Below are 11541 nucleotides of genomic sequence, written 5' to 3'. Positions count from 1 at the left end.
TGTGGCCTACACCCCCCAAACCACCACCCTTAATGTCCACACTCACCATACCCTTGGTTTCCCTTTTAGTTAGTTTTATTGCATCTATATATTTTATTTAAGAGATTTAAAAATTTTTAGCTGTTTTTGCTTTTCAAAATGTTTTTATTAATATTGTTTAAGATCTGCACATCAGTGTCCTATGTTTTCCCTTATTAAGGAGGGCATCTCACTGTATTTTACTTGGGGACTTACGTTTTCACTAAATGTCATATTGCTAAGATTCACCTGTATTGCTGTAGGTCCTCTGTGTGAATATTTCATAATTTATTCATCCATTTTTCTGTGGTTGTACACTTCACTTGTTTCCAGGTTTTGCTATCATGAATAGTGCCTCTGTGAACATTCTTATATGCCTTTTGCTGTACATGTGCGAGAGTAGGAATTGCTAGTTCAGGGGATATATAAATGCTCAGTTTGGGGAGCTAACAGCAAACTGTTTTCCATAGTGCTTGAAACAATTTCTGCTCCCACCAAGAATGTATAAGAGATCTTAGGGATCTCAGATCCTAATACAGAATCACCACTACTCGAAGTCATCAGACTTTTTCATTTTTGCCAAATAGGTTTAAGAAATATCTCATTGTAATCTTGATTTCACTGACTAATGGGGTTAAGAATCTCACTGACTAATGGCATTACATATCTCAGCATGAGTTTGTTGGTTATGTGAATTTCCTCTTTTGTGAAATGTTTGTTCATATATTTTGCCCATTTTTCTATTGTGACTATCTTCTCCCAGTTTGTAACCTGTGTTTTTAGTTTTTCAAAAATATCTTTTGAGGAACAAAAGTTGTTAATTTTAATACAGTCAAGTCATTTATTTATTTATTTATTTATTTTTGAGATAGGGTCCTGCTCTGTTGCCCAGGCTAGAGTGGAGTGGCATGAGCCTAGCTCACAGCAACCGCCAACTCCTGGTTTCAAGTGATCCTCCTGCCTCAGCCTTCTGAGTAGCTGGGACTACAGGTGTACACCACCATGCCCAGCTAATTTTTCTATTTTTGGTAGAGATGAGGTCTTGCTCTTGCTCAGGCTGGTCTTGAACTCCTGGCCTCAATCGATCCTCCTACCTCGGCCTCCCAGAGGGCTAGGATTACAGGCATAAATTGCTGTGACTGACCAATCTTTTTCTTTTATTCAGTGCTATTTTTGTTAAAATAAGTCTTTCCTTACCCCCCTAAATTTAAGAGATTATTTCCCTATGTTAATTACTAAGAGTTGCCATTTTTTTTTTTTTTTTTTTTACATATACAACCTAATCCATCCGGAGTTGATCTTTGTATATGGTGTGAGGTAAGGATCAAATTTTATTTTTGTCCATATAAAGAATATTTATTGAAAAATCCCTTTCTTTCTCACACTGAACTGACGCCCCCGCCCTGTCCCTATGTAGGTCTGTTTCTGGAGTCTCTGTTCTATTCCACTGGGGGGTCTGTATGTCCCTGCACAGAGCCACGGTCTCAATGACCACATCTTTATATCTGGTAGCAGAAGTTCTTCTGGGTCTCACTCTCTTCGAGATAAATATCATAATTGTCTTATCAACTTCCACAAAAAAATCCTGTTGAGATTTTGATTGGAATTGCATTGAATCCAAGATCAATTTGGGGAAAACTGACAAATTAGTGAAATTCTGTCTTCCAATTGATGAACATGATTTATCTCTCCATTTACTCAGATCTTCTTTAAGTTTTATAATTTTACCTGTAGAGCTATTGTGCATCTTTTATTAGATTTAGTCTTAGTTATTGATATTCTGATATTCTACTGCACATGGTGTCATCTCCATATAATTTTTCATTGTTTTCTGTTGGTGTGTACAATGCAACTGACATTTATTTACATATTAATTTTTCAGATGGCCACATTTTAAAACTCTCTTCTTATCTTTAACAGTTTGTATGTATATTCTTTTGCGTTTTCTATGTATACAGTCTATCACATGCAAATAGTTTTGTATCTTTCATTCTGATCTTATTGCCTCTAATTTCTTAGTCTTGTCTTATGCAAAGTTAGGCATCCTTGTCTAATTCCTGATTTTAAAGAAAACATTTCTAATATTCCTCATTTATAATGAAATTTGCTCTAGGTCTTTATAAAGACCTGGAGATAGATGTGATATAAACATAGATATGAATGTATAGTTATTCTAACATATTTAAAAGATTTCTTTCTAATCTTTACTCACTGAGAATTCTTATCATGATTGTGCATTGAATTTTCTCAAAAACTTTTTTGTATTCATGAGGTTATCATAAGCTTTTTCTCCTATTTTCGATCAAAGTGGTGAATAATGTAATTGATTTTTTTAATGTTAAAGTAATCTTACATTCCAGGAATGAACCCAACTTAGTTTGATGTTGGGTTTGACATATGACTGAATTTGTTTTATTGCATGTAGTTAAAAGTTCTCAACCACAACTGATTTACTCATACTACTGTTAATAGACCTTTACATTGTTTCTAATTCAGGGAAATATTAATACAAGTAGTACTGCTATGAACATTCTTTAATTTGGTGAACATATTAGGTATTTCTGTAGGAATGGAATTGCTAGGTCATGCATTCAGCTTTGGTAGACACTCCCGAGTAATTTCCCATGGTGTATAAGCATTCTAGTTGCTCCACACACTTGCCAATGCTAGCTATTCTCTCTCTCCCTCTCTCTCTCTCTAATTCTAATCATTCTAGTAGATAGGTAGTGAATTCACAATGTGGCTTCAATTTGGATTTCCCTGATAGCTAAAGAAGAAGAGCATCATTTTATATTTATGGTCCATTTGAATGCACTTTTGTAAAGTGCCATTTTTTAATTTGGATAGATTTTTCTGTTGGCCTATTCTCATTGACTTATAGGAATGCTTTACATATTCTGGACCGAAGTCCTTTGGTGGGCATATGTATTCCAGATATCTTCTCCCATGCTATGAGTTGCCTTTCACTTTCAATGTTTTGATGCACAGAACTTACTAATTTCAATATATTCCAAGATCAGCTTTTCTTTTATGATTAGCACTTTTTATTTTCTGTTTGAGAAATCTTTGCCTAGCCCAAAGTCATAAAAATAGTCACTTCTATTTTCTTCTAAAGCTAGTATTGTTTCACCGTTCACATTTAGATCTCTATTCCTTCCAGAATGGTTTTCGTGGGGTGATGTTGGAGTCAAGATTCACTATTTTTCTATATGGATACTCAACTGATTGCACACGATATACCGAAACCACTTTTCCCCACCGCTCTGCACCATTATCATAAAACAGGTGCCCCTGGTTTGGACTCTGCTCTGTTCTTATTGTCTGTGTGTCTGTTCATGGCTATTAATCAGGTGTCTGCAGCGATAATGCTGTGTAACAAAGACCCTCTGCGTTGCATTTCCCACAGTCCTGCGGGTCAGCTGTGGCTCTGCTGGGTGCCTCTGGGGGGCTGTGGGCCCCAGCTGCAGGCAGGTTCAGCCCTCTGCATGTGTCCTCCTTCTGGGGCCAGTGGCTCCCCAGGTGTCGTCCCCACCTGGCAGATGGCAGGAGCGTGACAGGGTGAGCCAGACCACACAAGCTCCCACTCACATGGTGCCCCTGGCCATACTCAGGTCATGGGTGAGGAAGGGTGCCCTGCAGTGGGGTTGGGGGGGAAGGGGGTGTGTTCTGAACAACAGTCAAATACACCACAGCCCAGCCTCTTGGTCCCAAGTGTTCACTTACCTTCTGCAAACAAAGCACTCACTGTCCCTGGCTCTGACAGTCTCCCCAGTCATGACAGTGGCTCCCCATCCAGGATCTCGTGATTCTACCTCACTCTTCTTCATCTAGATAACCGTGAGCTGTGGCCATTTGTCCCGCATGGAGTCTGCTCTCCTGTCCTTCCTGCCACTAACTTAGTCCTTGGTGTGATGGGTGCGTACAGAAGGCATGAGACTCCTGGGTTGGAGACAGAAGACTTTGTCACTTGTGGCACGTCAGGTCTGAGTTGGTCCCAGAGTGGTGCAGTGTGGCCCAGTGCTCAGTCAGTGCCGACCAGGGGGCTGTGAACGTGGGGAAGGTGTTGCTCCTGTCGCAGCAGTGAGCAGCCTGCGCTGGCCCCGGAGGGAACCAGCTCCTCAACTCCCAGCGTCGCTCACCACCAACTCCAGTCCCTCTGGTGGCCCTGAGAGGTGGCCCAGGCAAGGGGTGGCAGGGCCTGGTGTTTAGTACACCTTGAAGGACACCTGTGCACCTCGGGCTGCAGAACAGAACCAAGGAGACCATCTCTCCCTGCACAAGTTATCTACATGCACACACACACACATATACACGTACTCCCTACACACACACACACACACCACATTCCACTCACACACACCACGTACCACACACCACACACACACCCCACATTCCATTCACACACCACATACACAGACCACACCAACACACACACACACCACGTTCCATTCACACACACCACATGTATACCACATGCCACACACACACTACATATTCCATACACACACACACCACATACACAGACCACACCAACACACACACACTGCCCCCACACTCACACACACACACCACACATTCCATACACACACCACATACATACCACACACCACACACACACACGCACACACTCACCATACGAGGTGGGACGGGGCAGTGTCGCTGCATCAATACACGTGGAAGGTGACGTGGCGACACACGCAGTGGCCGCTGGTCCGTAGCATTTAGAATCCCGTGGGGCAAACCGTGTCCCTCCCTGGGAGCAGGGACTGTGTGATGATGCCCTGGTGCCGCTCCCGACAGCTCCTCGCCCACCTTCCCGGCAGGACTTCCTCCTCCGTCGCCCTCCCCGGCCTCATCCCAGACAGAATGTGGAGAATTCTCGGGACTGAGCGGTTTTCTCCGCCTGCTCCGCTTAGGAAGCCGGGCTCAGAGGTCGCACAGCACGGACGTCCTTGGTCCGGGCTCACAGCACTTCTGCCAGCGTGACTCTTCCAAAAGAAAATTTAAGGTGTTTCAATCCGGCCGAGTCTGCGTACCAGAATCCACCCCATGATACTTTCCAAGACTCGTCCCCCTCTCTAAACTCAGCCACAGGGACCCGAGCTGTCAGGGGCAAAGTCTGTGGCTGCCTCTCCAGGTGCTGTCCTGTCCCGGGGGACCTCCTGGGCGCCGCTTGCGTCCCTCCTGAGGTCCTAACAGAGCGTGAAGCCACCACCCTCGCCTTGGTCGCCCACCGAGGCCAGCCTTTGCCTAGAGCATTTCTCAGTTTTGTCTTTCCCTGGACTGAGATGAGAACTTGTTTGATGCGTCAGGTCTGCAGGTTCCAGTATTTCCGGGCTGTCCGCGTCCCCTCAGCTCTGCCAGATCTTCCCTACACACCTGCCAGGCTCTTCCGGATCCTCAGCCGAGCAGACTCACGGGACTTCCATGGGCTGCTCTTGGCCTCAGATCCGCGAGAAGGACGTGGGACGAGGACACGGCTGGCCTGCGGGGCACGTGGGGTCCTCACACGCGTGCACACAGCTGTGCTCATTGCCCTCAGGTGCTGTCACCTCCCAGACGCCCACTCAGCCTCGAGGGGGTGAGGCTGCTCGCCCAGACGCTAATGTCCCTCCTGCAACAGCTCTGCAGGCAAGGCCAGTGGGGCACACGCCCCGTCACAGGGTCACTCGGGAAGGCCAGCGGCTTGTCTGTCCCGATGTGTTCTGCCCACCAGGGGTCATTTGTGCTGTGAGCAGTGTTGCCCACCAAAGTGGTTTCTGTGCACGTTTGTCCGGTTACCAGCGGGAGAGCCAGAGGATTGGCCTGATGCCAAGTTCCCTGCAGACGGGGAAAGGTTTTGTCAACCTCTATGCAAATGCACCAGCCTGTGCCACCGGCGCTCTGCCTGGGAGCCCACTGCCCTGCGGCCAATCTGTTAACACCAGGTAGAATTTCCGCCTTGCGAGTCCCCACACACCGCAGTTTAACCTGGAGCTTTGCCACCACCTCACACTGGTCTCCCCTTTCCCGGAGCTACGGCAGCTTCCTCGGCACCCACTGCGGGTGCCGAAGCCGGTGCTGCGGGTCTGAGGCCTCCACCACGGCACGGGTCAGGTTGCTCTCGCGTCTGCCTTGCACAGCGGACAGCTCCCGCTCTGCGCGCACGACACATCTCGGTCACGCCTCGCTCAGCAGGGACGAGCTGGGCACGCTTCCCGGCCACCAGGTGGGTCAGGCCAGCGCCACGTGACCCTCGTCCCCAGGACAGGGGCTGCCCGGGGCATGTTTGTTCCCTGAGACCCAGCCAGCCACGGCTCGGAGCCTTTGCTGCAAGACGCCTGTGGGTGACAGCGGGTCACCTGGCCGTGACCACTGCGGGACAAGGAAGCACACTCTGTGCCAGCAGCTCCGTGTGCATGTCAGAGTCGGCTTGTCCGCTTGGAAAGGGACTGGGACCACCTCGAATCTGCAGACTGCCTTGGGGAGAACCGACATCTTTTTCTGTATTGAGTCTCTCGAACCACGGTCAGGATCTACTGCGTTTGCTGAGGTCTTTGATTTCCTCAGTGGTGTGCTGTGGTTTCAGGGCAGAGGTCCGGCACATTTTTCGTTAGAGTTTCCCCTTGGTATTTGTTGGTTTTTAATGCCTAGTAAACAGCGTGTCTTCACACTACACTGTGAGGGCGCGACCCGCACGCAGGGAAGGCAGATCTCAGCTGCACGAGCCCGACGAGTCTCACACGCATTGCACCTGCGCAACCACCGGGATCACGCTAAGGACATCCCCACCCCTCCCTGCTTCCTCACGCCCCTCCAAAGAGACAGTCACCGTTCAACTTAAGTCACCGGACATTCGATTGTTCTTATACTTCTCACAGGAGCGATCAGAGTGTGCGTCCTTCTGTGTCTGAGATGCAGCCGCTGCCACGTGTGCCAGTCCCGTGCTCTTTCTCCTTGCTGAACAGTGTCCCCGCGTGGGCATGCAGTGTCCCCGTGTGGGCGTGCCGTGTCCCCGCGTGGGCGTGCCGTGTCCCCGTGTGGGTGTCCCTTGTCCCCGTGTGGGCATGCCGTGTCCCCGCGTGGGTGTCCCTTGTCCCCGTGTGGGCATGCCGTGTCCCCGCGTGGGTGTCCCTTGTCCCCGTGTGGGCATGCCGTGTCCCCGTGTGGGTGTCCCGTGTCCCTGTGTGGGCATGCCGTGTCCCCGCGTGGGCATGCAGTGTCCCTGTGTGGGCGTGCCGTGTCCCCGCGTGGGTGTCCCTTGTCCCCGTGTGGGCATGCCGTGTCCCTGTGTGGGTGTCCCGTGTCCCTGTGTGGGCATGCAGTGTCCCCGTGTGGGTGTCCCGTGTCCCTGTGTGGGCGTGCCGTGTCCCCGCGTGGGTGTCCCTTGTCCCCGTGTGGGCATGCCGTGTCCCTGTGTGGGTGTCCCGTGTCCCTGTGTGGGCATGCCGTGTCCCTGTGTGGGTGTCCCGTGTCCCCGTGTGGGCATGCCGTGTCCCCACATGGGTGTCCCTTGTCCCCGTGTGGGCGTGCCGTGTCCCCACATGGGTGTGCCAAGCTGTCCGACCTGCTGTGATAAATAAAGCTGCTCTGACCGTTCCTGTGCGAGTGTCTACGTGGACACATCCACTCAGGTCTTGGCTCGGTGCCCAGACGTGGCATCACTAGGTCACGACAGTGCTGAGATTTCCCGTTGGCGTTTCCGCCACACCTGCGACATCTTGCTCTCCCAGCCGCAGCGTGAGCTCCGGTCGCCCCACGTCCTTGCCCACACTGGGTGTCGTCAGACTTCGCATTTTTAGCCATTCGGGTAGGTGCAGTGGCGTCTCATGGTGGTTTTAATTCGCATTTCCCTGACGACTAGCCGTACCAAGTACTTTTTCATACGTTTATTAGCTGTTCAGGTATCTTTCTGGGTGAAGTGCTTTAAGTCTTTTTCTCGTTTTTAAATCAGGTTGTTTGTCTTTTGGTTATTTACTTGTAGTGAGTTTTACATATTCTGTATGTTTAGTTGTCAGGATGCGTATTGGGAATGTTTTCTCCCAGTCTGTGGTTGGCCTTTTTGCTTTCTCAGTGATGCCTTCTGAAGGGGAGAACTATTTCATGAAGTCCAGTTGATTGGTTTTCCCGTGTGCCTAGTGCTCTGGCATCCAGTCTGAGATAACTTTGCCTACCCCGACATCATGAAGATGCTCTTCTGTGTCTCCTTCTAGAAGCTTTGTGGTTTTGACTTTCACATTTTGGTCTGTGAGGCATCTTGAATGAATGCTCGTGCATGGTGCTGTAAAAGTTAGTCATACAGCCTGGGTCGTTCTTGCTGTACCCAACTGAATCCGAGCCGAGGGGCTGGGAAACACTCAGGGCACACAGCGCCTGCCCCCAAAAGTAAATTTTCCACAAGCCCGGCCAGTAAAGCAGCCTGCTAGGGTCCTACGACCAGTAGCTGCTGACGTTATCCGCTGCGACTCTAAAACCGGTTTTACCCACCGTCACTCACCAGTCAGAGCTTGCCGGCACCCAACACCGCACTAGTGCAGTGAAACTTATTTCACAACAGTGTGTAGCTTTTCTCTTTCCAATGAACTCTAACGTTCTCCTTGTTCTTCAGACACACCGAAGGCCCCCTGGTCTGCGTGTGCCCTGCGTTGCAATTCATGCTTCCCAGGTAAAACACTGAATTTAGAGGTTTGTCTCTGTATTTAACCTAGTGTGCGGGGGCCGGGATCCACTTCGTTCTCCTGTGGACGTCCAGGGGTTCCGGCATCCTTCCCCCACGACCTGCTCGGGCGTCTTCGTTCAAAACACTCTCTGGTGGGCGCATCCGCAGTGTCCCTGCCGCCCCGGCCACCTGTTCACCTGCACTGATGTCAACACCGAGCCGCCTCAGCGATCGTAGTTTTGAAATGTGATAGCACAAGTTCTTTGTTTTGAAGAAAAAATTTGTTTCTTCTTCAAAATTGTGTTGGCTGTTCTATGTCTTTTGAATTTGCATACAAATTTTAGCATCAGCTTGTCAGTTTCTACAAAAAGAACTTTTATTGGGATTGCATCAAATCAATAGATCATTTTAGGGAGAACTGACAGTCTACAATAGCGAAGCTTCTGGTCTCTGCACATGCTATCTCTCAACATTTATGTAGGTATCTTTTAGTTTCTCTACGCAATGCTTTTTGCTTAGGTAGTTTTCATTAAATTTATTCATAGGTATTTGGTGTATGTTTGATACTTTTATAAATTTATTTTTATAATTAAATGTTGACACTTTCATAAATGGTATTTGAAATTTTATTTTCCAGTTGTTCGTTGCTCAAATGTAGAAAATGCGATTGTTTTTGTACATTGACACTGTATTCCAAAGTGTTGGCAAAGTCATTTCTTGGTTCCAGTAGTTCGTAGATGCCTTTGTATTTTCTACATAATCACGTCACCTGCAAATATGTTCTTTTTTTTTTTTTTTTTTGAGACAGAGTCTCACTTTGTTGCCCGGGCTAGAGTGAGTGCCGTGGCGTCAGCCCAGCTCACAGCAACCTCAAACTCCTGGGCTCAAGCGATCCTACTGCCTCAGCCTCCCGAGTAGCTGGGACTACAGGCATGCGCCACCATGCCCGGCTAATTTTTTCTATATATATTTTAGTTGTCCATATAATTTCTTTCTATTTTTATAGTAGAGACGGGGTCTCACTCTTGCTCAGGCTGGTCTCGAACTCCTGACCTTGAGCGATCCACCCGCCTCGGCCTCCCAGAGTGCTAGGATTACAGGCGTGAGCCACCGCGCCCGGCCTGCAAATATGTTCCATTTACTTCTTCCTTTATGATCTTTGTGCATTTTGTGTCTTATTCTTGCTGCATGGCACCGGCTGGGACCTCCCGTGCTGAGGGGGAGGGGTCCTCAGCTGTGGTGTTGGCTGTAGGTTTTTCACAAACACACGTTATCGCTGGAGGAAGCTCCCTTCTATCCTAATTTGCTGAGAGTTGTTTTGGAGGTTCTGTTTTTAATCATGGCTGGCGTTGAATTTGTCAGACGTTTTGCGGCATCCCCTGGCAGTCGTGTGGGGTCTTCCCCGTTCTGTTGCTGTGCCGAGTGGCACCGACTGATCGTGACCGTCCAGTCAGCCCCACGTCCCTTCTCTAGCCTTTCGACCTCTGCAGTGCTGACGTCTCCGTCCTTACCCCTCACCCTGGGTACTGTGCCTTCCTCCCGGCCCCTCTGGTCAGTCTCATCGGAGACCCTTTATTTTCTACTTTAATGGAACGTGAACACTTTTGAAATGTAGCATTTTTGGTATTATTCAGTTCAATATTTTCTAATTTTCATGACAATTTGTTCTTTGATCCCTCGGTTATTTAGAAATTGGTTTCCTGTAAGTGCACTGGCATCAGGTTTTACAGTTAGCTTTTTTCCCATTAGCTTAATTGTATGTTGCTCAGAGACCATTGTTCATTACTTCACTACTCAGAAATCTGTTGAGTTGCTTTATGTGATCAGTTTTTGTAAATGTTTCTCCATGTAAATAATGTGAAATTCTGAAATCGTTAAGCATAAGTTGGGGCAGATTTGTTTATTGTGTTGTTGAAATCTTTCATTTTTTTATATTGGTTTTTTGTGTCTGCTTGTTCTATCAATGACTAAGCAAAGTATGAAAGAGTCTTTGGGGATGCATCCGGGTTTTTTTGTAATTCTGTCAATCCCGCTTTAGCTATTTTAGCCTCTGTTATTAACTTTATTAGAATTTGCCTGTTATATTTTTTTCTTTCATCATTCTCTAATCTTATGTTTTAGATATTTTTCTGGATAAAATTCCAAACTGACGATGGTCTTTTAACCAGTGTATTTGACATTCACATTTAATGCAATTTTACGTATACATGGATTCTACATGAATCTATTGCTGAATAACAAATCACTGCAAAACAGAGTGCTTAGAACAACAAACGTTTATCGTCCCACACGGTTTCTGCGGTTTCTGCGGGTCGGGAATGCAAGAGCGGCTTACCTGAGCGGTGCTGCTTCAAGGGGGCTCCTGAGGGCAGCCAGGGTGTCGCTGGGCTGCCTCACCCGAGGGGACCCACTTCCACGAAGCGCCCGCACACGGCTGGGCGTGGGCCCCGTGCAGGGCTGCTTGGGCGTCCTCTCAACATGGCACTGGCTTCCTCCAGAGAGAGAGATTTGAGAGAGCCCACTGGGGTCACAAGTCTTTGTAGCCTCGCAAGAGACGCCACACGCCACCGCTGCTGCCATGACCCCGACGCAGCGTGGGGTGCGTGCACAAGCGCTGAGTGCCAGGAGGTGGGGGTCACAGGGGCGTCTTGGAGCCCGATGGCCACAGTATCGACCATCTGACTTCATTTAATTTTTGTTGACCTCATCCATTCTCTGTTCCTTTTTCTCTCTGTTCTTGCCTTATTTTTGATTATTTTTCTCTCATTTCAGTTTTTCCCTCTTCTGGTGTGGAGGTTACACGCTGTTTCTGATCTTTTAGTGGCTGCCCCGGAATGACTGCTTGCACGCTTACCTTATCCGGGTCTAAAGTAAGGAGGATCCCA

The sequence above is a fragment of the Eulemur rufifrons genome, chromosome 16 (genome assembly GCF_041146395.1).
Source record: "Eulemur rufifrons isolate Redbay chromosome 16, OSU_ERuf_1, whole genome shotgun sequence".
Lineage (NCBI taxonomy): Eukaryota > Metazoa > Chordata > Mammalia > Primates > Lemuridae > Eulemur > Eulemur rufifrons.
The sequence above is the reverse complement of the archived record's forward strand: the minus strand, read 5'-3'. Positions refer to the sequence as shown.